The sequence below is a fragment of the Podarcis bocagei genome (genome assembly GCF_964188305.1).
Source record: "Podarcis bocagei genome assembly, chromosome: 1".
Taxonomy (NCBI): domain Eukaryota; kingdom Metazoa; phylum Chordata; class Lepidosauria; order Squamata; family Lacertidae; genus Podarcis; species Podarcis bocagei.
Window position 1 is genome coordinate 60,021,359 of NC_138125.1, and position 24,828 is coordinate 60,046,186.

General features: G+C 42.8%; 1 protein-coding gene across 5 annotated transcripts in view; it reads left to right on the plus strand.

Annotated features, from left to right (window-relative positions):
• Positions 1-287: 287 nt before the first annotated feature.
• The window catches only part of SHANK2 (SH3 and multiple ankyrin repeat domains 2), a 358,950-nt gene continuing 334,409 nt past the window's right edge, over positions 288-24,828 (plus strand). For 3 of the 5 annotated variants that reach the window (XM_081163205.1, XM_081163206.1, XM_081163207.1), the window contains exon 1: positions 290-629. The gene's annotated coding sequence lies outside the window, so the exon portion shown is untranslated. Of the gene's footprint in view, positions 630-24,828 lie in introns of all 5 variants that reach the window. The other 2 variants (XM_081163208.1, XM_081163210.1) reach the window with 2 other exon arrangements.

Consider the following 24,828-nt stretch of genomic DNA (forward strand, 5'->3'; position numbering starts at 1 on the left):
CCCCCCATCCGAGCTGCATATGCGTATGAAATCAAGAGCAAGGTTGGCTCTTCTCTTGTCATCTGTGCCCTCAGGAAACGTTGCCTCTCGCCGAGCCTCGGCTGCAGTGCCCTTCTGCGCGCGCCTTCCTTGATCTGGGGTGGGCCCCTGGAAGTGAGGCGTGAACAGAGCTCTTCTCCCCTCGGGGGGGCGGGCAGGGGAAGAAGCAGGGCACCGGTCGCCTATTGTCACATCGCATCCATTTGCAGCGTGTGCACGGGAGCGCAGCGCCCAGCTAGCCGGGGAGCTCGCTCGCTCTCTCTCCCTCTCCTCTCCATTCCATTCCCTTCCCCTTTCCCAAGCAAGTTGCGAGGCGCCCTTGCCGTTGCGCACCGGACCGTTCCACATCCCCAGCCCAACTTTCACGTCGCCTTGCTCCAAAACAAACATGACGGATTACAAAAGTGGCGGCGGAGGGAGGAGCAGCAGCAGCCGCAGCAGCAGCAGCAGCCGCGCCGACCCTTTGGAACTGAGGCTGGGGTAGTAGCGGGGGAAGCAGGGAGGCACGCGGAGGAGAGCGCGAGACCGACGCCCTCTCCGGCTGAAAAGCTCGCCAAGCCCCGCGCCGCCTCACACGGCCGCGGTCGCAGGTAAGGAGAAGCTTCGTTGCCCCTCTGCCCCATTGAGGGATAAGTAAACAAGGGCTGGGGTTTTTTTGGGGGGGGGGGTTGTGCTGCTGGTTGCCGTCTGTTGGGGTGTTTTGAGGGAGACGTGAGGCGGCCTCAGCGCTCACAAGGTTAATTTGTCCGCCTGGTTCCCTCTCAACTTTGAAGGAACCATTCTCTCTGCGCGCTTCCTTGGGAGCAAATCCCCCATTGGAGACGGGGAGGCTTGTTTTCCCGGGAATATGTCGAGGAGCCGGAGTTAACCCCTTCCTCTCCTTCTGCGCCCCTTCCAGTGCCTCTCGGCTGTGTGAATGAAGGAACAGAATAAAGGGGGGGATAACTTTTAACAACTAGGAAGGAGGCACCTCTGTGTTACCAGGGAGCGTGTTTGAAATTAGTTGTTCCTGAGAGATGCATGCCTGGGAGGGTGCAGCAGAACAGATACACTTTGCCATAGATTTCACGGTGCAAGTCACCGCGTTTAGCATTTTAGCCGTCGGGGTTCATTCTCGCCGAGGGGAAGCCCATCCATGCCCTGTGCAAATTGTATGCGGCAAGGTCAGGACTTTACCTTGTCAATGGAAGGTGAATTCAAGTCTTTCTGCCTTCTTCCTGAGCACACATTCTCCTCACAGTCTGGTCTTCTTTGGGTGTTGCCTCTGATATGCACATCTTTGTCCTCTCCTTCAGAGAAGAATTCAGTGGCAAAGCAAGATTGTGTTTGGGGTCCCCACAAAAGAGACTGACCCAGCCTCTGTATGCCTGAACTATGTGTGCAAAGAATAAGATCTATCAATCCATGGACACAAGTTTCTTCCTCTGTTAGGGAAGGCTGAGAAATAAAAAGAAAAGGTGGTTGGAGAAAATAAATTCCCTGTTGTTCCCGCTTGTCTTTTAAGTTGCCTTTTATCAATTGCATATGCTTTGGTAACAAAGAATTCAGTGTACTCTGAAATAAGACCCATGGCAAGTAGCTCAGGTAGAAGAACAAATGGGGAGTATTCCATTGAGTACGCTGGAAAACCTTGACAACAGGCAGCTCCTCTTGGAGAGTTCTGGTATTTGTTTTTAGCTGCACTGTATATAGTTTATGTTGGATAAGGAAAGAATTGGTTTACTCCTCCCATCAATGATGGGGAATTTCTGGCTTTTATGCTGCTGCTGTTCTTTTTGAACCTTTAATAGAAAGTCAACAGGTGCAAGTGCCTTGCCAGGAAAAAGTACAGTAATTCTTGCTCCCCAAATTGTCATTATAGCAATCTACAATTGTAACATTGTAAAGTAGAGTCTACCTCTACTTTAAGAGGTAGACTCTTAATTTCACATTTAGGACCCAGGCCTTCACTAAGAGAAATGGAGGTAATTAATATGCTCTATCCACACATCATACTGCTAATGCAGGTTCTGTTGCCTCATCATATCAAGTGCTCGAGGAAAAGTTTGGTGTTTGTGAAGAAATTTGGGGTTTCCACAATCTTGACATAGTAAGGCAGTTTTGGAGCATGGAGTTTTGGTACTTGAAGCTGAAACGTGTGTTTATGGGGGCTTCCCCTCCATTCTTCAACTTTGCCTAGTATAAACAGGGCAAGAGAAAGCTGTAATTCCACACAGCCCTTCAAATGCTGCTTCCGCTTCACTGCCTAGCCAGAGGCAATACTGTGAGCAGTAAAACTTCCTGATATTTTCAGGTCACAGTACTCCCATTAATTGCATGCATTAATGTTGCTATCATTCTTTTTAACCAGTAGCTAAGTCCCTGTTTTAAAGAGCTGAATTGAGATTTAGGCTGTGAAGTATGCTTCAGTGGCTGCATCATCACTGCACTCAGCTTTCATAGCATCAGTTTTCTATGGAGAGCTTGCTCATAACTGAACCAAAACTGGACTGTTTGCTGCATGACAGTTTCTAAGAAAATGGATTATATGGTCACCTCTTAGACCATGCAAAAGGAATATGTATTAATCAGTTTGCCTGATAGGAAAGGAATCCACTGAGTTCAAATCCTGATGCATTTCCCACCAAAGACTTCTCAAGAGGATATTGCAGGCTAGTTACCTCTAGTTTCATACTCAGTTCATCTCTCTGAAGTCTATCCATATATGCATTTGCACTGGACCTTAAACTGAGGGTCTGGCTCTAGTATGCATGCAGCAAAGTAGAGTGATAAAATGGGCGGTGCTAATTCAGACTGCGGGTGGGAGATGCCATTTCTGAATGCATAAATTCCTTCCAGGTATACGTCTAGCACTGTGAGCTGGGCTGCTATAACATTTTTCTCAGGTGCCCTAGCTTTTTACTTGGTAAGACCTTTTTTCCACACAAGGAAGCATTCAAAGTATAGGGTCTCCTAATGGCAGCTTGAAGTGCTGCACTCCATTCCTTGTTTCTACCACTTAATTCTTCTGCAAGTGTAGACCATGCCTGAGGAAGGAGTTAAAGTGATGGGGTCACACACACACACACACACACACACACACACACACAGCAGTAGTAAATTAACTTTCTTTGTGTATCTTCCCTTCCCAAGGTACCACTGTGCTTGTCTCAGGAGGGTGTACCGAATACTTCTTAACCTGTGCCTAACCCTTTTTTGGCTCAAGGGGCACATTCCCTATTGACTAACCCTCTGTCTGAAGGCTGAATGCTAGCAGTCTGTGTGGTCATATTCAAAGTGGGTGTGGCCAAAGTGGATGAGGGGGTAGCTCTTTTTCAAAGTCACAGAGAGGAAGACACAAACACACACACACAATCACACACACAGATGATAGACACACTCTCATACATAACAAGCAGCAGACTCACTTTTCCCACACACACTCTCTCTCACTGTTCACTATTCACCTATATTGCCTCTTTACCCTGCCCATCAGATCAATCTGATGAGGTTTGCTTTTACTTTGTGGGAGATGCTAGTGGAACCATCAAGTGTTAAATCTTCCCACCTGCCTTCCCTTCTCCTCCCACATCCTATTCCCGGGACCCTTATGAGGATAAGAAATACTGCTTAAGTATTTAATACTGGGGGGCTAGATCTGGCCCCGGGGTCATCAGTGAGCCACCCCATGCCATTTATTTATTTATTTATTTATTTATTTAACCGCCTTATACCCAGAGGTCTCAGGGTGGTTCACAGAACAAAATCAAAATATAAAACTACAAAATACATAATCAAAATAAAAACAACCCAATACCCCACCCCACCTTGCTTACAGGGAAAGAAAAGGGCACACTGTGTCATTATATGATTTAGTGTCTTTTTTGGGGTGGGGGCATAAACCCATGGATTGAGAAAGGATGGTGCTGGACCATGATGCCTTAATGCTTACACTGATTTGGATGAAGTAGTATGGGAGTACTGGAAATGGATAAGAGCTGGGATAATCTTGGTGAGGACCTAGTTCAGGTGAAAAACCTTAGAAGGGTTTTATTGTTGTTGTTTTTTATGGGAGCCTCCCAAGTGGATATTCCTTTGAATCACACTGTTCCTTAACCTTTTCTGTCATTGTTTGTCCTGTATCCAGTCCAGCCTCTCTGTGTCCTATTTGACCTTGTTCAGCTAGACTGGTTTATTACGAGAGAGAGAGAGAAAGAGAGAGAGATCGAGAGATAGATCAAAAAGCAACTAGGTCTATTACAACATTTTCTTTCATGCTTACTTTCCAAAGAAACAAACAAAAAAGTAATGCGTTGGTTAATGTGTAATTTAACACAGGGCAGATGACTATATGATGAAAGAGTGATAGTTAATGTCAACGGTCCATTTACACATTTCCCGCCTATGTTCTGCTTTTTGTCTGACTTTACTTCTGATTCCACCTTAGTGGGTCATGTCAATCAGAAGTGGGTGGATCTTCATAAGCAGAGGGACAAGAGACTTTCCCAGTGGAGAATTATCACTGCAGGCAGAATCCAAGGCTTAATTTAGAACTTTAAGGAGTAATACCAGAAATCATCTCTGGAACATAACAAAGTCATTACAAAGAATTGAGTGCATCTGAGCATGTGATTTCTTTTCCACAACTGAGTAACTACAGTCAGGCCAACATGCAATGTTGAATTGAAGGTAAGGTATTTTAGAGGATAGAGTGTGGCCTCCTTGGATGTTGCAGACTTGTCTCTGTAGAAAGGAAGAACTAGAAAGGTGGCTTGCTGAGTTCCCATGGCTATCGGATGCTGGTATCTAGCCAGTCCTATTGTTTTTAGCTGCCATTGTTGTGTGTTTTACTGGTTTTTAGTTATTCTATTATGTGATGGTTAATTTTATGTTCTATTCCCTGCCATGGTATTTATGTACAAAGGTGGGATGCAAATATTTTAAATAAACAAGAAAATAAATTTGTGATTTATCTATTTATTATTAGAAAATAGGCATTGAAGGGAAATGGCTACAATGGCAAGCCTCAAACTGCTTTCTAGGCCTTTGAGGGTGTTGCATTTTCCCCAAGGGAACGACCACCATACACCAACTAGACACCACATCAGATGGCTCATAACTGGTTTCCCTTCTGTTGTGAGGGAAAGGTGGCTGGTGAAGACAAGAGACTTCTTCTCAGCTGCACTACATAGCTTTTCTGACTGTGTATAAAAGAAATAATAATAGTAGTAATAATAATAATAATATTTATACCTCACCCATCTCAGGGTGGCTTACAGTACATATAAAAATTGTAGCAAAGGTCGTCTCCTTCTCCTTCCTCTGTGCACCCCCCAAATCTCTTCTAGGTTTTGAGGAGGGCTAAGGACACACACAGGTGAGGAGAGTGGGGAAATCCTTGTGTTGATGGGACATGGTAGTTGAAAACTGCCCAATAATTTGCAGTCCATGGCATTCTGATGTCAGCATGGTGCTTGTTATTACTCCCTCAAAGGCCCCCACCTCTCTTTATTAGCTGCTTATCCTTACTAAAAATGTGCACAGATGTGGGTAACAGAACTTACCTATGTGCCTTTGGATGTACCTGCCATCTCATTTAAATGGGAACCTCCACTGCTATGGACCATTAGTAAATCAATGCAGCAGCTCCCTGGGTTACAAATCCCAGGTGTTCTAACAGTGCCCGTGTAGTGCCTGAGTTCCTCCTCTAAATGGTACACTGGATGTGTGCATTCTGCAGTCATATTATTGCTGCCTGTCTGTGTCATGTTTCCATTGGTTTTAAGACAAAATCCTTGTCATGTCACAAGTCCCTCAAGTTCATATTAAAGTGGGTTTGGTCCTTTCTAACATAATGCCTCCTTTAAAAAGTACTTTAAAAACCATTCTTTTTTACTTTCTAGTTCTCTAGTTCTAAATGCATTTATTTCCTCTTTCAACCTTCCTGTTCCATTTCCAAAGGCAAAATTTCACACTATCTTATCTCCTTTGGATGGCTTCCTTACTGGGCATTTACTGTGAAACAATCACGCTTTGTTCACACATTTTTAATAGGGCACCTGCATGATTCATGATCAAGACATGCCCTTCCCACATCTTACCCTTTCAGCTTCTAGTTTCTTTTTTTGAAGTCAGAAAATCCAACATTTTAATATGCAATAACATCCATACGATTTCCTCAACTGTAGATGGCACAGCTCTTCTAGCCTAGATAGACCAGTAATGGGCTGTATAGATGTCAATCTCTAGCCACTTCCTTTCCTGTAGTCTCTTTCTCTTTTCCCTTTCTAGGAAGCAGTTCTAGCACTTTAACTCTCCCCTTTCCAAACATCATTGCTCTTATATCAGTTCCCCTTGCCTGTAAATTCCAGCAGGAAGGGAACAACCTTGTTCTGGAGCGCAGTGAGATTTCCAGTGCTCCCCCAAACTTTGGAAGTTGTGGAAATGGGCTGATCACTTGGCTATAGAATGTTACTTTTATCCTAAGATTTGGAAAGCAAAGTTCCTTTTCCATTTCCAGTTTAGCAGAATAAGCAGAATAGCAATGATCATATGCTGCTAAATTGTCCACATCTGGCAGCACCTTTGGTGACTCTGTTGAGAAGACCTGCACTTTCCCCTCAGCCTTTTCCCTTTTACATATCAATTGGTTCTGGTGTGCTGTGTGATTGGCAGGGGAGAGAGGAGGCTGGGCTGCAGCATAACACAGGCTCAGGCTCATTGTTCTACAGTTTCAGCTGAAAGTCAGAGCACTCCCCGGGAAGTTTGCCTTCTATAAATACATTTCCTCCTCCTTGTGCCAGCTCTCCTAAGAACCGATATTTTGAGACATGCCACAGGTAAGGGTTCTGTGTACCAAATGGGTGGTTTGGGAGAGGGAAGCTGGAAAGTAACAAGATGAGTTATAGACATGCTCCTTCCTTCAACAAGTGAAATCCATTTTAAAAAGGAGAAATGCATTACACAAGCAGCTGCTGCACATTGCGCTCTTATGCTCCTGGCTTCAGTTTCACTGAAAGATTTTTGTTTACTTTGTTTTACAAGGTGGAGGGGCCTCGCACAGAATAGTACTCTTGTATACCTAGTGCCCTTTCAGAGACTGGAAGTCCTTTTGAAATGTCTGATCAAACCCCTGGTTTTGTTCAAGAAGAACAAAACTACTGCGTGATTAGTTTTTAATCTTTCAGTAGGAGAATAGGACAAGGGTCTGCGATCTGCGATCATTTCTTTTCTGGTTTTCGTATGTGCTCACCCACCCACATGGATGCAGTGGTTAAAAGTTGCTAAAGATGGCTATTGTTTCTCTTTGCTAACTTGTTTTTCACTTCTTCAAAATGGAAAGGCACGTGTAACAAAGTACTTTTTATTAATGCAAACTTTTAGCTTTACTAAGCCGGTTTTGTTGATGCATGGCAAAGCTGCTGATTTTTTGTTTAGGAAAGTTTGATACGTTGACTTTTTCAAGAATTAAAATGCTTCCACATTAACATTATTTAAAGGGAAAACTGAGAGCCGGTTACCACAGTTGCCTTTGCATGTGCCAAATATGGCCTGAGTTCATCTGCATTATTGCCAAGTGTGCATTGTTGGTTCTCCAATTACCTCAGCATTTGATCAAATTACTGGTCTCTCCATGATGAAATGAGTGAACCTTAGCCAGTACCTAATTTATAAATGGAGAGAACTATGGCTGAAGCCTTCCATCTCTTTCCTGGGTATCTTGTGTGCTTCTGTACTGAGTGTATGGGGGTATACAGCAATAACAGGATAATTAAGGAAAGACTCTCCTTACGTGCTCAAAAAGGCACTTCCCTCTTCTTTACTGCTTCACATATCAAGTTATTGAAAGGAGATTGTGGAGCTGATCCTGGGCACAACTGAAGCCCTGTCCTAAGCAATCTGGGTACACATAAGATGATCAGGCTAATGGTTTATCTCATCCACTGTCGTGCTCTTACAGTGGCCAGCCAACCAAATGCCCATGGCCGCAACGGTGGTCCCCAGTTGTGAGTCAGGGAGTTGACCATGGTCTGCTCTGGTCACTTTGCCACACTCCCAACTGCAATACGGATCCACTCAATCTATCCCTTGGGACACTGGGTGAATTAGATGTTTCTGATGACATTCCAGTTTGTGTTTGTAATTGAATTGCGTTTGTGCTTCCCTGTTGTGCAAGCCAGGCAAGAAAAAGATAGCATGGACACCCTCATGGTGGCCATTGATAATGTGACTTTTCTCTTGAAGCAACTGCTGTTTCTAAGAGTCTGACTTTTGATAGAATCATTTTCTGTGCTTTCTCTTGAAACCTTCTGAATCCTTCAGCACCTGTCCTTTGAAACCATGTATTCCAGCTGTATCATGATTCATTCTGATAATCAGCTTTGAAGGGGCTTGAGTTTACACTGAAACTTTACTCTGGAATTTTTAAGGTTTAGCACACTTGACTTTATTACCCCAGTGGTCTTCTAACAGCTCTTTAATGTTTCACAAACAATAAAAAGATCATGCTAACTAATTCTGAATGTGGAACTTTCAGAAAAGAATTAGAGAGCCTGGTTCAAGATGTAACAAAGTTGCATAATTGGATTGTTTTCCCTCTGTGTAATAACCGCTAGAAAAGACTACCCTGCATTGAATAATTTATGTTTCTTTTACAGTGGTACCTCAGGTTAAGAACTTAATTTGTTCAGGAGGTATGTTCTTAACTGAAACTGTTCTTAACCTTAGGTACCACTTTAGCTAATGGGGCCTCCTGCTGCTACTGCAGCAGCGCCGTGCGATTTCTGTTCTCATCCTGAAGCAAAGTTCTTAACCTGAGGTACTATTTCTGGGTTAGCGGAGTCTGTAACCTGAAGTGTCTGTTACCTGAGGTACCACTGTATTTCTTTTAAGTGGGAATCTTTGGTGGCATTTTCAGATTTATATTTCACTTTTTTTTAAAGTCTTTTTGCTCTTCACATCTCTTAGTGGCTTATGTAATTAATTGTGCAAAAAATAAAAAGTACAATTGGTCTACAACACTCCAAATGTCAATAGGCAGCATAATTTCAGCAATAAGCTGCTCCATACTAGCAGAAAAAAGCTTCACCATCCTCCTAAACAATTAATTGGCAATCTAGTATTCTCCGCAAGGGGCATGTCTATGGCAAGTACCAGGAGTGGGGACTTGAGCCAAAGGGTTGTATCCAAAGTAGTGCTAAGTAAGCCTATCAGTGCCAAGATTTCCACCTGTGCAACAGAACTCCCAGCTCTCTTCCATCTGCATGTCCCCTAAATATGTTATGGGGTTTTCCCTGATCTTCCAGAGCAGATTTGGGGAGGGCACAGAGGGAGGAACTGAGGTCGGGGGGGGGGGGAGGGAGTCCTGTTGTGCAAATGGAAATCCTTGCATGGGGTCCCCTCTTCATCAGAAAAGGTCTTTCCAGGGTGTGGGTTAGCAGAGTAACATCCCCAGAAAGAAGGTTATACCGGTCAGGCTTCTGATAGTAGCAGCACCTTTTCTATGTATCTTGGGTGATTGTAGAAGGCAGTTATAATATGGAAGTTGCAATGAACTTTACATAAAGCTTTGACAGATGACCAGTTTTTTCAGTATATTAATGCACAGAGTTTTAATGAGCTGGTTATATGATTTTTGCTTTGGGTTTGAGCGCATCCAGATTCAGCCCCTACTGTGGCTTGATCATGTCTGAAGGAGACCTCCATGTGCCTTTTTATTGGATAACCCAGGGGTCCCGGATGTGCTTTGTAGCCCTTGATAGCCTTAGCCTCCATGAATTTGTCTAGTCTGCTTCTGAAGCCACCACTACGTCTTGTGGTAGTGATTTTCATAGTTTTAGCTGTGTGCTGTGTTGTATACACAGGGTATGTGACACATTAAATGGCAGCAAACCAGGGTTGGCCACTGAATGCTCAGTGATGCAGGATTGGTTGCAGGTGATATGTACCTCTGTGATACATATATTTTCAAACATGCTTTGCAATGTTAGGTATACACTACTTTTTGGGATACCTTGAATACTCTGTTAATTTGAAGATAAAGTAAGTGGTGCTGCTATGTACTTAATTCAATTTATTTTCTATATGTGGAAGTTTCTAAGATTACAGGAGTTCATAGCTTGGGCCTTTTCTTTGAAAAACTGATGCATTGTCACACCCATAAGTTTGGTTAACGGCAGGTTTTATGTATAAAATATGTTTTATGCTCATTTGTGCATTTGTGAGAAAATAAAATAGTGCTTTTGAAATCTACCTTTTGTTACAAAAGGTATTAGAAGCATTTTTTAAAATAATGAAGAGCTATAATTACTTTTCAAAGGCTTTTTAATTTCATGCCTTAGGAAAGTATAACCTCTGGCAATGTTATTATATTAATACATAAAGATCGATGTGAATAATAATATATAATAAAAGCATGCTTTAATGGCACAACTAGTTCTGTGTACCTAAAGGTTATGCAAACAGTAAACCCTCCCAGGCTGCATAGCAAACAACTTTTGAAATTGAAACAAGTTTCAAACATAGTTTGTGATATGACATTGCCTTCTGCCTTTCAATAAAAAAAGGATAAATTCCCACTGGACATATCAAAAAAAGCCTCTGGTTACACCTATAGTAGGTCTGGATTCCAGCCATTGAATTGTTTACTTATGTCATATTTAATTTTTAACCAGTGTAGGAGAGTTACAGAAGTAACAGGTAAACGCAACAATGCATCACAGACCAATGTGGACATTCAGGCTGATATTTAGATTAGAATGACTGTTGCAAATGCCAAAAATAGGAAGTGTACATGGTACACTGGAATAGGAGTATAGATGGGACACTGAAGCCTCCTTCAGAAATACATGTAGAACAGATTCCAACTATATTTTCAGGACACAAGTGCAAAGATATGTGCTGTTTGATAACAGAATAGACATGGTGGTGAGGAAGAAGGGTTGTCTTAAATGCACAAGATAGTGAGTAGCACCAGTATTCCATTTTGTTTCCATACGAAAAATAAAACTGGGGTGAATAACTTGATTCTTGGACATAACTCTACTCATCAGACATCTTCACTAAAAATTGGTTTAGCTTGGTGTCATGTGGATATCTCAGTTAGTAAGAGCATGAGACTCTTAATTTCAGTGTTGTGGGTTTGAGCCCCACACTGGGCAAAAGGTTCCAGCATTGCAGGGGGTTGGACTAAGTGACCCTTGTGATCTCTTCCAACTCTACAGTTCTATGTAGAAGTTAAGAGACTGGCTGAGCATCTTGCACTGATGATTAATAGGCGTGGCCGAAATGAACACACGTTGTATGGGCAGAGTCAGGTCTGCCTGTCTATTGAAAATCACATCAAAGGTAGCCATCAGTTGAAATAATGGTTTCTGATGACATTGCTTCCACAGATAATGTCAAAATCAAATTGCAAAAAAGGGGGAGGGAAATGGAATAATAAATCACAATACTTTTCTCAGCAGGACCACTTTCAGGAGATAATTAAGACTGGGAATGGATGGAAATAATCTAAGTGGGTAAGCAAGGAAATGACTGGCCACTTAATTTTTTAAAAAAATAGAAATGAAAAGCCGGACTGAACTAAATACTAGTGCTAGTTCCTTCCCCCCATGGATAGACCCTAGAACAGTGGTGGCGAGCCTATGGCACGAGTGTCAAAGGGAGCACTCAGAGCCCTCTCTGTGGGCGCCGTCACCCCAGCACAGAGCCAGCAGAAGGCGAGGGTGGCGTGTCGAGTCCTCAGCTCAACTTGGGCAGCTGGAGCGACAAGTGTGTGGTGGGTCGGCGCAGGAAACTGCACGGCTGGAGCAGGATGTAATGCCCGTCAGGGCGCCGACTCTCTCCAAAATGGGGGTTGCAGCTATTCTTTGGCCTGAGTTCATTGTGCCCAATTGCATGGAGGCTTCTGGAGCATATTGTGGCAATTAGTATTTTGTGTGAGCGGGTTGCGGCAATGATTATGGTGGGCCCTCAGTTTCTGATGTTGCACGAGCAGGACAGTAAAGAGCTGAAGTCCCCAAACTGGCCCGTCTGCTGCAGCACCTTTAGGTCTCCTTTTGCTCAGCCACTCCTCACGGGATGCCCAGACCGAGAAGGCGCCCTTGTGGCCAGGGCAGGGCCGGGTGGTGCATTGGTCCCATTTGGATATGTGATGCTATCCCCAAGCAGGCGCACATGTTGTTTTCAGAGGCTGGGCGTGGATCCTGGTACTTGTGTCCGAGTAGAAGCGCCTCAGGTGGGGCGTCGGGGTGTGTGTGCAAAATGGAGCCACAACCCCCAGAGCATGTGTTTTCCCTTGGGGAGCCTCCACTGTCGATGGGGAGGGCACACCACTCTGCACGTTCTCAGAGGTGTGCTGCCACGTTGGTGGGCCACTGAGAGTTAGTGGCTGCCTTCCTCCTCCTCCTCCTCCTCCTGCTGCTGTGAGGTTGAGGCTTCACATTAATTGTTCAAAACATGCCAAATGCAAACTTTTACCTTTCAATAAAAAGTTGCTTGTATCATTCAAAGCTCTGTTATTGTGTTTTTCTTTTAAGACAAAAGATGTTAATGTATGAGTTTTTTCTAATCTAAAACCTCAGTATTCAGGTTAAATTGCTGTGTTGGCACTTGGTGATAAATAAGTGGGTTCTGGGTTGTAGTCTGGGCTGTTCGGACTCTAAAAGGTTAGCCATCACTGCCCTAGAACATCACACAGAGTGAGGAGATGGAAGATGTTCTGCTGGCAGGTGGAAATGCTTGTGCTAATGGAACTATCAAATTAACGCAATGTTGAATTCCACCTGATATGTCGAAGTTGTGGGTTATGACTAATTAAAATGCCCTCATAGCCATTTTGCTACCAACTTGACTATAGCCCTTTTTCTGGCTCAGTTCCCACATTCTCCTGTTTTCCACTATTGTTTCCTTTCTTAGAGTGAATGAAAGAAGGTTCCTAAGAATGTAAGTTGATTCAATTTTGTGTGTGTGTGTGTGTGTGTGTGTGTGTGTGTGAGAGAGAGAGAGAGAGAGAGAGAGAGAGAGAGAGAGAGAGAAACTTTGTAATCAAAATAGTTTGCTGAGAACTGCATAATGTAAAGTTTATGGAAGAAAGGTAAGAGTGACAATTGGCAGGCTAGGTAGTTATATAATGGGGAACTGTGTTGAATAGGATGGAACTCTATGTGCACAAATGAATGACTTCATGTTCACAAAATTTAATTAGCTGCCACAGTAATTTGCCACTGAGCAGAAAACCTGAGTAAAGAGTTTACATTGGAAGTTATTTGCTCTCTGGTTGGAGTTAGTTTGGTTTGTTACTTATTTTAAACAAATTAACTAAAGCTAAATAGTTCTAAAAAATGGCCATTACTCTGATTTTGTTTATATATATACATACTGTATCTACAGCTGTATATCACATCTGGATTCCAAACTGATTTAAAATGCATCTAGCAATTTAAGCAAGGCAAAAGCTCAAGTTAATATTTGACTAGCAACTGATAACAGGCAAATGCCATTCTAATGACATCATTTGGATTGTGCCAATTCTTAAAACAAGAAAACAGAATCTAATCTGAAGATTGGAATGCAGAAAACTTGCTTGATGAGAAACTACTCAAATCTTCTTGTTTCTTAAGACAGCTTCTGTGAATTGTTTGTTTTAAGCGTGTCTTAAATTATGGAGCAAGTACAAGGATGGTGAATATATTCTTATAACTGATGTCTCATAAAATGCAACCTGTAACTTGAAATTTTGGATAACAAATGCTCATGAAACTGGAGGATGGCAAATAGGTAGCTCATTTTAAAAAGTATAACTTGAAGACAGCCCCTCTTTGACAGATAAACAGTTTATATTCTCAAAGTAGGAATAATATACCTATCTAACTTTTCAAAATGCTTTCTTACTTGAACCAATAGTATTCAAATGCAGGCCTTAGCATTGTCTGTCTCCAATGCCTATTAATTTTGGGGGGTAAAGGTTTATTAGTAAATTGGTTAAAATAATGGATAATGTGAAATATGATATTTGTTTCCTAAAATAATGAAACGTACTACTGTATTCTAAGTAGCTGGTTTGTTTTGCAAACTTAACATTTTAACAGTTGAAGTTAAATAAATATTAAAGCAGTAAAACAGTTATGTAACATGCTGATTAAAAGAAATGGAGCAGAGACTTGGGTTTGTTTTTTTTTAATATCACAATTTACTGAATTTGTCTTTGGGGAAATCTAACCTAGAATGGTAGAATGAATTCATCCATCCGAAAACAACTTGTGAGGCCATTATGGCTCATAGTACACTGTGGTTTTTTAATTTTTGGAAGCTGCTTGCTGTTGCACTATGAATATTGAACACAATTACTTTTCGAAGGTAAATTATAGTTTAATAAACAATAAATAATGACCCATACTCTTGTTTTAATTTACCTTAATTCACCTGGTCTCCTCTTGAGGTTAGAAGAGTCGAGCTAATATACCTATCAGTGTGTGTTCAGGGTGGAAAACAAGTTTTTCATCTTAAACACAAAGTGGGCATTTTGTGTCTTTCCTAAGCTACTCTAACCAACCGATCAATAAGTAAGCATTATATTGGGATGGATGCTAAAACCACCTCTGCACCAGTTGAAAACCTGATGAATCCAATGTGTGCACAGCCTGTGAAGGAAGAGTAAAAATACACAGCCAGAAAATACAAAAACTGTGTAAAAATTATGGACACACATTGGAAATTCTACCAATGCCCACCAATCAGTCTATGACAGCTACATGCAGCATGGAATCAAATGAACTCACAGTGAATGGGACATGTCCCAAGCACACACCCCTGCATTGCAACACACAATATGCATGCAAGGAAGAGGCAGGAGAGAAGCACCCACCTAGCTTGCTGGGCAGGATGCCTTCGGAGAGCACACACAACCTTCCTAGGACAAGGGTTCAAGACCACTGAAGGAAGGCAAAGGGTCTTTTGGGAAGCAGCCAAGTAGACAGAACAAGGGTACAGTTGACATGTGCTGATGGTAGCAGCTTCCAGTGGCTCATGCACAGGACACAGGGTTGGGGAACAGGAGAGGGTGATCAAGCCCTTGGAAAAGCAGGGAAGGGTCCACCTCATAGGTGCAACCGAGGCATGCAGGAACAGTGCTGCATGGACCAATGAACTGGCTCCTGCATAAACCCTCTGGACCAGGCATTGGCAAACTCGGCCCTCCAGATGTTTTGAGACTACAATTCCCATCATCCCTGACCACTGGTCCTGTTGGCTAGGGATGATGGGAGTTGTAGTCCCAAAAACATCTGGAGGGCCGAGTTTGCCTATGCCTGCTCTAGACTTTCTGCTCCATCAGTTCTTTCCTTCTATACTATATGCCTGATAAGCCAGGCCTGTCATGTACTATCTCCGTCTCCATACACCTGACTGCTTCATACTCCTTGGCAGCAGCACCATACTGCCTGTGCACACTTGCACTCCAGCTAGCATGAGTGAGCAGGGTGTAGAGGCACCATAGGCCCTGAGCCCTATTGAGGCAAATAGGTTAACAACCCCACAAGAAGAGTTGGGAGCATCCTGGTTGTGGGCTGGACCTCTTTAATGGATGACACATATCAGCACTTGATCCTGTGGATCCTGTGACTATAGGACAATTGCTTGTGAAGAGTAAGGGAGAGGTGCTGAGAGAATAACAAGCAATTGTCACCAGCTGTACCATGTACAGTGGTACCTCGGGTTACATACGCTTCAGGTTACATACGCTTCAGGTTACAGACTCCGCTAACCCAGAAATATTACCTCGGGTTAAGAACTTTGTTTCAGGATGAGAACAGAAATCGCGTGGTAGCAGCGGGAGGCCCCATTAGCTAAAGTGGTGCTTCAGGTTAAGAACAGTTTCAGGTTAAGAACTGACCTCTGGAACGAATTAAGTACGTAACCAGAGGTACCACTGTACTGTAGTCCCTGGAGCAGGATGCAGAACAGGTGCGAGGGACTGACAGAGAAGAGCGGTGCCACCTGGATACTTAGCCAGGCCTCAGCCTCTTCTGCCAGGGTGGGTGGTAGTAGGGACTTACCCCACCCCTGTTGCAGGTTGTAGGGATACACTGTGTGTTCAGTACCTGGTTGTTCTGCTTCATGCATCTAGGCTGTGACCCTGCAACACTAATGAGTGTTTGGCTGGCAATACGTTTGAGTAGAGTGGTTGGACTGGGACTTTGTTTACATAGGTGGCTGTGTGTCTCCCTTGTATGTTACCTGCTGTTATGGGCAGAGGAGAGAGTACCAGAGCAGTATCACTCACACTCAAACATGACACAGTATTCATGAACAGCAAAAAGGATGAGGAGAACCATGGGAGCCATAGCTCAGTGCCAGAGCATCTGCTTTGCATGCAGGAAGCCCTGCATTTGAACCCTGGCATCTGCAGGTAGGGCTGGGAGAAAACCCTATTTGAAATCTTGGTGAGCCACTCCCAGTCAGCGTAGACGAATCTGAGTTACAGTAGATGGACCAATGGTCTAACTCAGTACAAGCCAGCTTCCTTCGCCCCCTTTTCTCTTGTTTGTTGTGGAGCTTTAGATGAATGTTTCTGGAGTGCAAAGGCAAGGTACCTGTTAGAGTTCTGGGCTGAGAAGTATAAACAATGTGCTCAAATTGAGACATGCTGCTTTGTGCACAGTGCTCCCTTTGTGTTTGCTCATGGGAACTACCAGAATACTTCCTTGGAATCTCTGTGCCTGGGGCCAGAGAGGTAGAACTACATGGAGTATAACCCGTTATTGTTTCCCCATGTGCATTTTGTATATTATTGGTAGCTTGTTATGATTGGGTCCTGCGTAACATCATATCCTATACTTTGCCATGGTGGCAGCATGGTCATTGATATTGAGGTGCCTCCCCTCCAATCCCTCCCACTGAAATCAGTGGGATGAAAAATTCCCATGATCAGTGCAGATCCACTAAAATGCATATACTTTGCTATTTTATACCAGTTAAGAATCCTATCCTTAGAAATAGGATTGAACAAGAAGCAGGCACTTTATAGCATGTTTAACACACTCTTAGTGAGAGGTTGTGGGTATTTTAGAAAGGTTTCTTTTTCATTTTATTCATTTGTTTATCGGAGACATCTCCAAGTTGGAGTTGTTACGGTGATTTTGCAAAATATAATGTCGTTTGGCCTTTCTCATGTTTCACTTTGTCCTTCTGTAGTACTTTTCCTAGTCTTTTGTTGTCCCAGTAACAGTTTGCCCTTTAAATGGCTTCAAATAAACTTGTGTATACACTTTGGCTTCCACATGCCTGTGCCATGGGAATGAGGAATTCTGTGTCTCCCAGGAAGATAGTAAATCCCCTCTGTTTGCATTTTCTGGATGAAGGCAACTATGTATTTCTTCCTGAATTATGATCTGTAGCGCATTGCACTACACCGATTGCCTGTTTCACACCATGTGCCAACGTTTATTAATACCGTACTTTATAAAACCCTGCTTGGAAAATGCTTACATATTCAAAGATAAAGAAATAAAAAGTTAAAACGGAAGACAGTACTTTCTTTTGCAGGCAACTCTGTATCTGGTGTGGCTTATTCTTCTGTTTAGGCTATTAGACACAAAACGTAAGATATTTTAATAAATGAAACCTGGTTATTTTTTGAAACGGAGCCATAAGTTTCTCAATGGAAGAAAAATCTAGAGAAGAACACATTTCTACAAGTGTACAATCAAAGACAGCATTCAATACCTGCAAACAGAGGGAGACTTTGTTTTCCAATAGGCTCAGTTCTGTATTGACATTCTTCCGTGACATTGTAGAACAAACTTCTGTGCCAGATTAGTTTGTGCATGTTATTCTCTGTCACACACTCGGTCACCATTATGCTTGAAATGTAAGCTACAAAAGAGTGCATTAAGAATGAAATCCTGAAGGTGGTGGGGTGGGGAGGGGTGAAAACCAAAAGTGGTTCATATGCTTTATGCAATCATAGACTCATAAAATCGTAGCGTTAGAAGGGACCCAAAGGGCAATCTAATCCAACCCAGTAAAGTCTACCAACGTGAATGACTTTAAAGTAGTATTCATGGAGAATAAGGCTGACCGTGGGTACTAATCACAAAGGTTATATTCCACCTCCACTGTTGGGAGGCAGCATGCTTCTGATTGCCATTTGCTGGCAATCACAGGTGAGGAGAGCCCTGTCATTCTCAGGTCCTGCTTGCAGGCTTCCCATAGGCACCTGGCTCTCCCCTTTGAGAACAGGATACTGGACTAGATGGGCCATTGACCCGGTCTAGCAAAATATTTTCATGTTCTTTGGTTCTCTGACCTTTCTTAGTTCCACCATTCTCTCACCAACTAATTTCCCTCTCAATGGGAATTCATTTAAACAAGCCCATTGCTGGCATGGTTTGGGGGCATGTCAGGAAAATGGAAACGCTATGGATACTTCATGTCTTTCCACAACCCCCCCCCCAATCCACCTCTGGTCCATCCCGTTTTTGGCTCTACCAATGTTAGAACTCTGTGGTTGGTAGGGGGAAGGGCTAGAGAGGGGTTTTTTGTGATGATGAGAAGAAGGCATTTGACATGGGTTGTCCCTCTCAGAGTTTGGACCTCTCTCTGCATCCTCAGAGAGGGAGATCTAGAGTGGTATTGAAATTAATGAGCCTAACTTAGTCATGGGGTGGAATTCAATTCCACGCTAAGGCAATCATCATGTCAGCACAAGCATTTCTGTTTGCCGTCCCCACTCCTCCCCCTGTGTGCTGTTCTGGGGGTTCTCCTTAGTAGTTTGGGGAGGGCTCTGGGGGTGTGTTGGGGAGGAGAAGGAAGAAAATCCCATTGCGGCTAAAGGATTTGTTGTGTTGGTTTCTGCTAGCGCAACAACCTAGTTGAATCTGGCCCTGTTCAGTGGGCCTTAGTTCAGTATCACCTTCTGTGTTTTTGGGGCCCCTGGGACACCATCCCAGGGGCCATAGGAATGCAAGCCCATATCTATCTATCTATAGGGACTGAAAATCTGCAGCTTCCTGCTGCAAAAACTAAGACTAAGGACGAAGACAAGGTATTCACAGAACAGTCCCAATCAGTTTCTTCACCTGCAGTGTGATTCTAATGTCACAATTTCTGTGACATACCAGCAAATCGACTACAGGGTCAGCTGTCAGTCTTACCTCTCACCTCATGCTTCAGAAGGTCTGTCTGGCTTTTAAAATGATTTTAAAGTGACACATGTACACAAGCATTTTAAAAAACAGTTACAAATTTGCTTTGGGGGCTTTGTGGAGATGTGTTGGTGATAGGAGAGTCCACTCCACTGTTTCCCCTGAGTCAAGCAGAGGCACAATGAAAACTTGCAAAACTGTTTTGCAAAGCTCACCCCAGGAGTGAAAATTCATACTGAATGGTGTGAGGACACTTTGAAACCAGTACTTCCGTTCTAAATACATCGATTAATTTCCACAACATGGTGAGCCATAAACAATGGCTTACAGTGAACAAAAGCATGCTTCTGGATTGCTCCTGTGCCACACTTTCCCCACCAAATGAATCATCCTAGCAAGCCATTGTTTTTGGTGTACTGATTGTGATCTGTTTGGGAGAAATAAACCACTAGTAGTAGTTCACACAGTAAGCCACAGCTTGTGGTTTGATGCTCTGAGCTCAAGGTAGCATAGGAGGCCTGTGAAGCCCAAAGTAACAAATGTCAGCACAGGTGAGATCTGGGAGCCCCATTTTCCAGTTTCTCATCCTTCTTTCCCCATGTATGACCCTGCTATTATAGCCCTGGAGAACAACAACAAAGAAAATGTTTTTCATACCATTTGCACAAATTAATCATTTTCCCCATGCTAATTAGATAATCATCTGATTGCATTAGCACTCTGTGATGAATCTCAATTAGCACTGCTTATAGTTGTGTTTCATTTGTGGATCATGCTGGACTACCAGTGCTCTGTGCCCTCTATTTCTCCATGGGATACACCTACACTGCCATTTTGCTCATTGCCATAGAAATGGCTGGGAGAGGAGCACAAGTTGCCCCTTCCTCAGCGTTGAGTCAGGGTTGTCAGGTGGTTTTCTTATGACCCCACCTATGTCCTTATTGTTTTCTACTATAAAAGTGAGCAGTAAAAGTGAGCAGTAATAATTCATTTCTACAGTGAAGTTTTGCTATTGGAAATACTGTTGTGGTGGGACACAACTATTCCCCAGCCCAGACGCCATGGTTGCTAGAACCTGTTGCCCCCAATTACCGTATGTTCTGCACGGCCGGAAGCTCTCTCTTCAGCTTCCTGCTAACACAAATCTTCCACCCTTTCTTCTTGCGTTCGACCCCCTGACCTTGCCATGGACCTCGGTTGGTCGCCTGTTGAAGGGGCCTGGTAGGAATTTTTTCACTTGGCAGATTGGCACCAGCGACTTGGTTTTCGCCTACCTCGTAGCAAATCGTTACAACTTTGTAAGGTTTGGCGGTTAGGCATTGGAAAAGCTTGTTTATGGGAGGGGAGGTTGTGAGCAGGGTCCAATGCCTAAGCCAATACCACTCACATTATGTAACCAATAAAGTTGTGGCCTTTATTAGCCCATTAACCTAAAATACTGGTGTCCACATGTCATATTCATCAAGCTGGGGGGGGGGTGCAGGGCCTTGACACACAATCACATACTTCATTAATTTCAAGACCTGTTGTTCATTGGTTTTCTGTACAAAGCTCAAACTTTTAAGTGCGTCAGAACAATGGCCCCTCTAGCCTAGCATCCTTTTCTCCCAGTGGCTAACCAGATGCCTGTGAGAAGCCTAAAGTTGGACAGGAGCACCACAGCACTTGACCCACCTGTGATTGCCAGTAACTAAGTACTCAGAGGCGTAATACCTCTGACAGTGAAGGCAGAACATATAGTAATCATGGCTAGTAGCCACTGGTAGCCTTGTCCTCCATGCATTTGTTTAATTCTCTTCTATATAATAATAATAATAATTTATTATTTATACTCACCTATAAAGCCACTCCAAGGGACACAGGTGGCGCTGTGGGTTAAACCACAGAGCCAAGGACTTGCCGATCAGAAGGTCGGCAATTTGAATCCCCGCAACGGGGTGAGCTCCCATTGCTCGGTCCCTGCTCCTGCCAACCTAGCAGTTCGAAAGCACATCAAAGTGCAAGTAGATCAATAGGTACTGCTCCGGCGGGAAGGTAAACGGCGTTTCCGTGTGCTGCTCTGGTTCGCCAGAAGCAGCTTAATCATGCTGGCCACATGACCCAGAAGCTGTACACCGGCTCCCTCGGCCAATAAAGCGAGATGAGCGCTGCAACCCCAGAGTCGGCCACGGCTGGACCTAATGGTCAGGGGTCCCTTTACCTATACCTTATAAAGCCACTCCACCTTGTTAAAGCCATGCAAGCCTTGAATAGCTTGTGTTGTAAGCAATTTGCAATCTTCTGCTTGTTCTTTATGAACAGACTACTCTAGCTAAAAGCTCAACACATCAATACAGTATTTTACCTGACAATGCTTCTAGTAATGAAACCTCTAATGGATGTTACTTTTGCCTCCTTTGAAACAATTTTACGTAGTTAATTCATGCTTCGTTTCCAATTTGCTAAGAAGACATCACATAATTAATTTGTGATGGTACATAGTAAAAATTCAGCACTGCAGGGCTGCTCATCGTTATAACCACTCAGTGGATCGAAACATTTGAATTATACAGCCTGTGAATGTTAAAGGAAAATTGTTAAAGAGTACATGCCCTCCATCTGTGGAATGTTCTCCCCAGAGAAGTTTGCCTGGCACCTTCATTATACACTTTTAGGCGCCAGGCAAAAATGTTCCTTTTTAACCAGGCCTTTGGTTAATTTAATTGACACCCTATGCCCTTTTAAAATGTTTTTTTGGGGGGGATATTGGGTTGTGGTTTTATATTTTGATTTTATTCTGTGAACCGCCCTGAGACCTCTGGATATAGGGTGATATAGAAATTCAAATAATAATAATAGATAATTTATATACTTTTGTCAGCCATGGTAATGTTTAAAAATGGTATGTATAGTTTGCTTCATGCAAACAGCTGTTTTTGTGTCACAGTCTTTGAAAATGAATTTACTTACAGCCCCAACATGAGCATATTTACTGAGATGTTGGTCTCATTTAGTTTAGTGGGATTTACTTTCAAGTAAGTGTGCATTGCTTTTTTTTATTAGTAATATCTGCCATTTAAAGAGAACTTGCACAGCATAAAATTAAGGGGATCTGATTGCATACCATACATTATACAGCACTTCTTCATATTTGTAACCTAACATATTTAGAATAATTTACTTGATAAATCCAGAATGTGATCAACCTATTTTTAAAGATAACAGGTGGTTCATTTGAATTGCATTAGTAAATTCAAAGTACACAACATTAAAAAAACAAAATCAGGTATCATCAGTGCTGTCTACAGTTGATATGCAGTCAATCAGTTTGTCAGTCAGTCAGATTAACTTGCTAAAAACCACTGATCACCACAAAATTATAGAAATACAATATGGAAGTATATTTTAAGCATAAGTGGTCCCCAGCATATTGGATCCCATGATGTATAATGAAATTTTGTCTAATATTTTGGACTGCTAAGGCCAGTGTAGAAACCTTGTATGTAGTGTATCCACAGCCACCAGCAAATAACATTGATATTCAGCTCAATTAAATGTATGTTTTATTAGACAATGGCACTTTTATGTTCAGTGTGACATCCTCTCATACCTGTATGGATAAGTACTGCCGTCAAGCTGTTTTAAATATGCCATTTTCAAATATTAAGTCATGACGTAACTCTTTCCACAGTAATTTTGATGTCTGTACGAATCTAAAGATGAGTACATAGTCCTTCACCCTGGGTTCTTGCCCTTATTCTGATTTTTAATATACTGAGATAACTCTGTTTAACTCAAACTATATTGTTTATGTATAGCTAGTATGGATAGTTGATTCTTGTCATAGGGTCTTCTTATGGGGTTTTTATATCGCTTCTGTTCTACACTGTTTACATAACTTTGTAACTTTAAAATCCCACCCGTCTTCATGATGACGATGCTCTGGGAACGTTTGGGGAACACAGTACAAAACATACTGGCACAATGAAACCTTGGTATGATGGATCTTGAATATGTAGGAGATTGATGCAGGAGAGACATGTTTTATTGCAGCTAGGGCAGATGTGCCAGTTGTGCTGCTGCGGATGCTCCATGGTGTTTCTTTTACAGTATCTGTGCTTCATCCAGCAGTCATTTCTCCTCTGGTCACTGCTATGGATGCACAGCCTGGGAGTCATTTTGGACTCACAGCTGTCCATGAAGGCGCAGGTCAATTCTGTATCCAGAGAAGCTGTCTACCAGCTCCACTTGGTATGCAGGCTGAGACCCTACCTGCCCGCGGACTGTCTCGCCAGAGTGGTGCATGCTCTCGTTATCTCCCGCTTGGACTACTGCAATGCGCTCTACATGGGGCTACCTTTGAAGGTGACCCAGAAACTACAACTAATCCAGAATGCGGCAGCTAGACTGGTGACTGGGAGCAGCCGCCGAGACCACATAACACCGGTCTTGAAAGACCTACACTGGCTCCCAGTATGTTTCCGAGCACAATTCAAAGTGTTGGTGCTGACCTTTAAAGCCCTAAACAGCCTCAGTCCAGTATATATGAAGGAGCATCTCCACCCCCATCGTTCTACCCGGACACTGAGGTCCAGTGCCAAGGGCCTTCTGGCAGTTCCCTCACAGTGAGAAGCCAAGCTACAAGGAACCAGGCAGAGGGCCTTCTCGGTAGTGGCGCCCGCCCTGTGGAATAACCTCTCATCAGATGTTTAGGGAGGCTTTTAATGTTTAATAGGCTATTGTATTTTAATATTCTGTTGGAAGCGGCTAGGGAAACCCAGCCAGATGGACAGGAAATAAATAAATGATGATGATGATGATGATGATGATGATGATGATGAGATAAACAACTACCTGACATTTGGAAGACATCTGAAGGCAGGCCTGTTTAGGGAAGTTTTTAATGTGTGACATTTTAATGTATTTTTAATTTTTGTTGGAAGCTGCCCAGAGTGGCTGGGGAGACCCAGCCAGATGGGTGGGGTACAAATAATAAATCATTATATTATTATTATGGATGCACAACCTGACTGTCTGTCTCCAGGTGCTGCAGTCGTCTGGAAGGGATTCCCACATGGCAGGGTTTATAATATAGATAATGTGAAATAGTATTAAAAAATGGGTAGAAGTGGCAGTTATCATAAAGCTGAGAAATGACCTCCTGGGGATCAAAACCTGTTCCTTCCTTATAGTTTTCTGAAAGGGATCATAGACCTGAATATTTCAGGTGGCTTGTAGCAGGGTGGGCTCCTGAATCTGTGTGTTGTCGTTAGGCAGTGTAGTGGTGTAGTGGTTAGGCAGTGTTTCCATTGTTTACTATTTTATTTTACTTTAGTTTTATATTGTTTGATTACATTATTATGATTTTTAATGGCTTTGATATGAGAAAGTTGGTATATCAATATTTTAAATATGTAAGTAAACAAACAACTAAATAAAAGGAACCTCTTAATTGCTTTTTTCCTTTGACCATATGTCAATAGAAATAGCACATTGGGGCAGAATTTGGCACAATCTAAATTCTCTAGTGAATGGAAGCCAGATGTGCCACATAGTTTGCAAAATATTAATTATTACTGGGGGTGGGTCTTGCTGCCCTGTAGAGAAATGATAACTAACGAGCATTTGGGGAACCATATAAATTATTGCTCACAAAGGTGCAGAAGAACAAAATGGAGCCATCTGG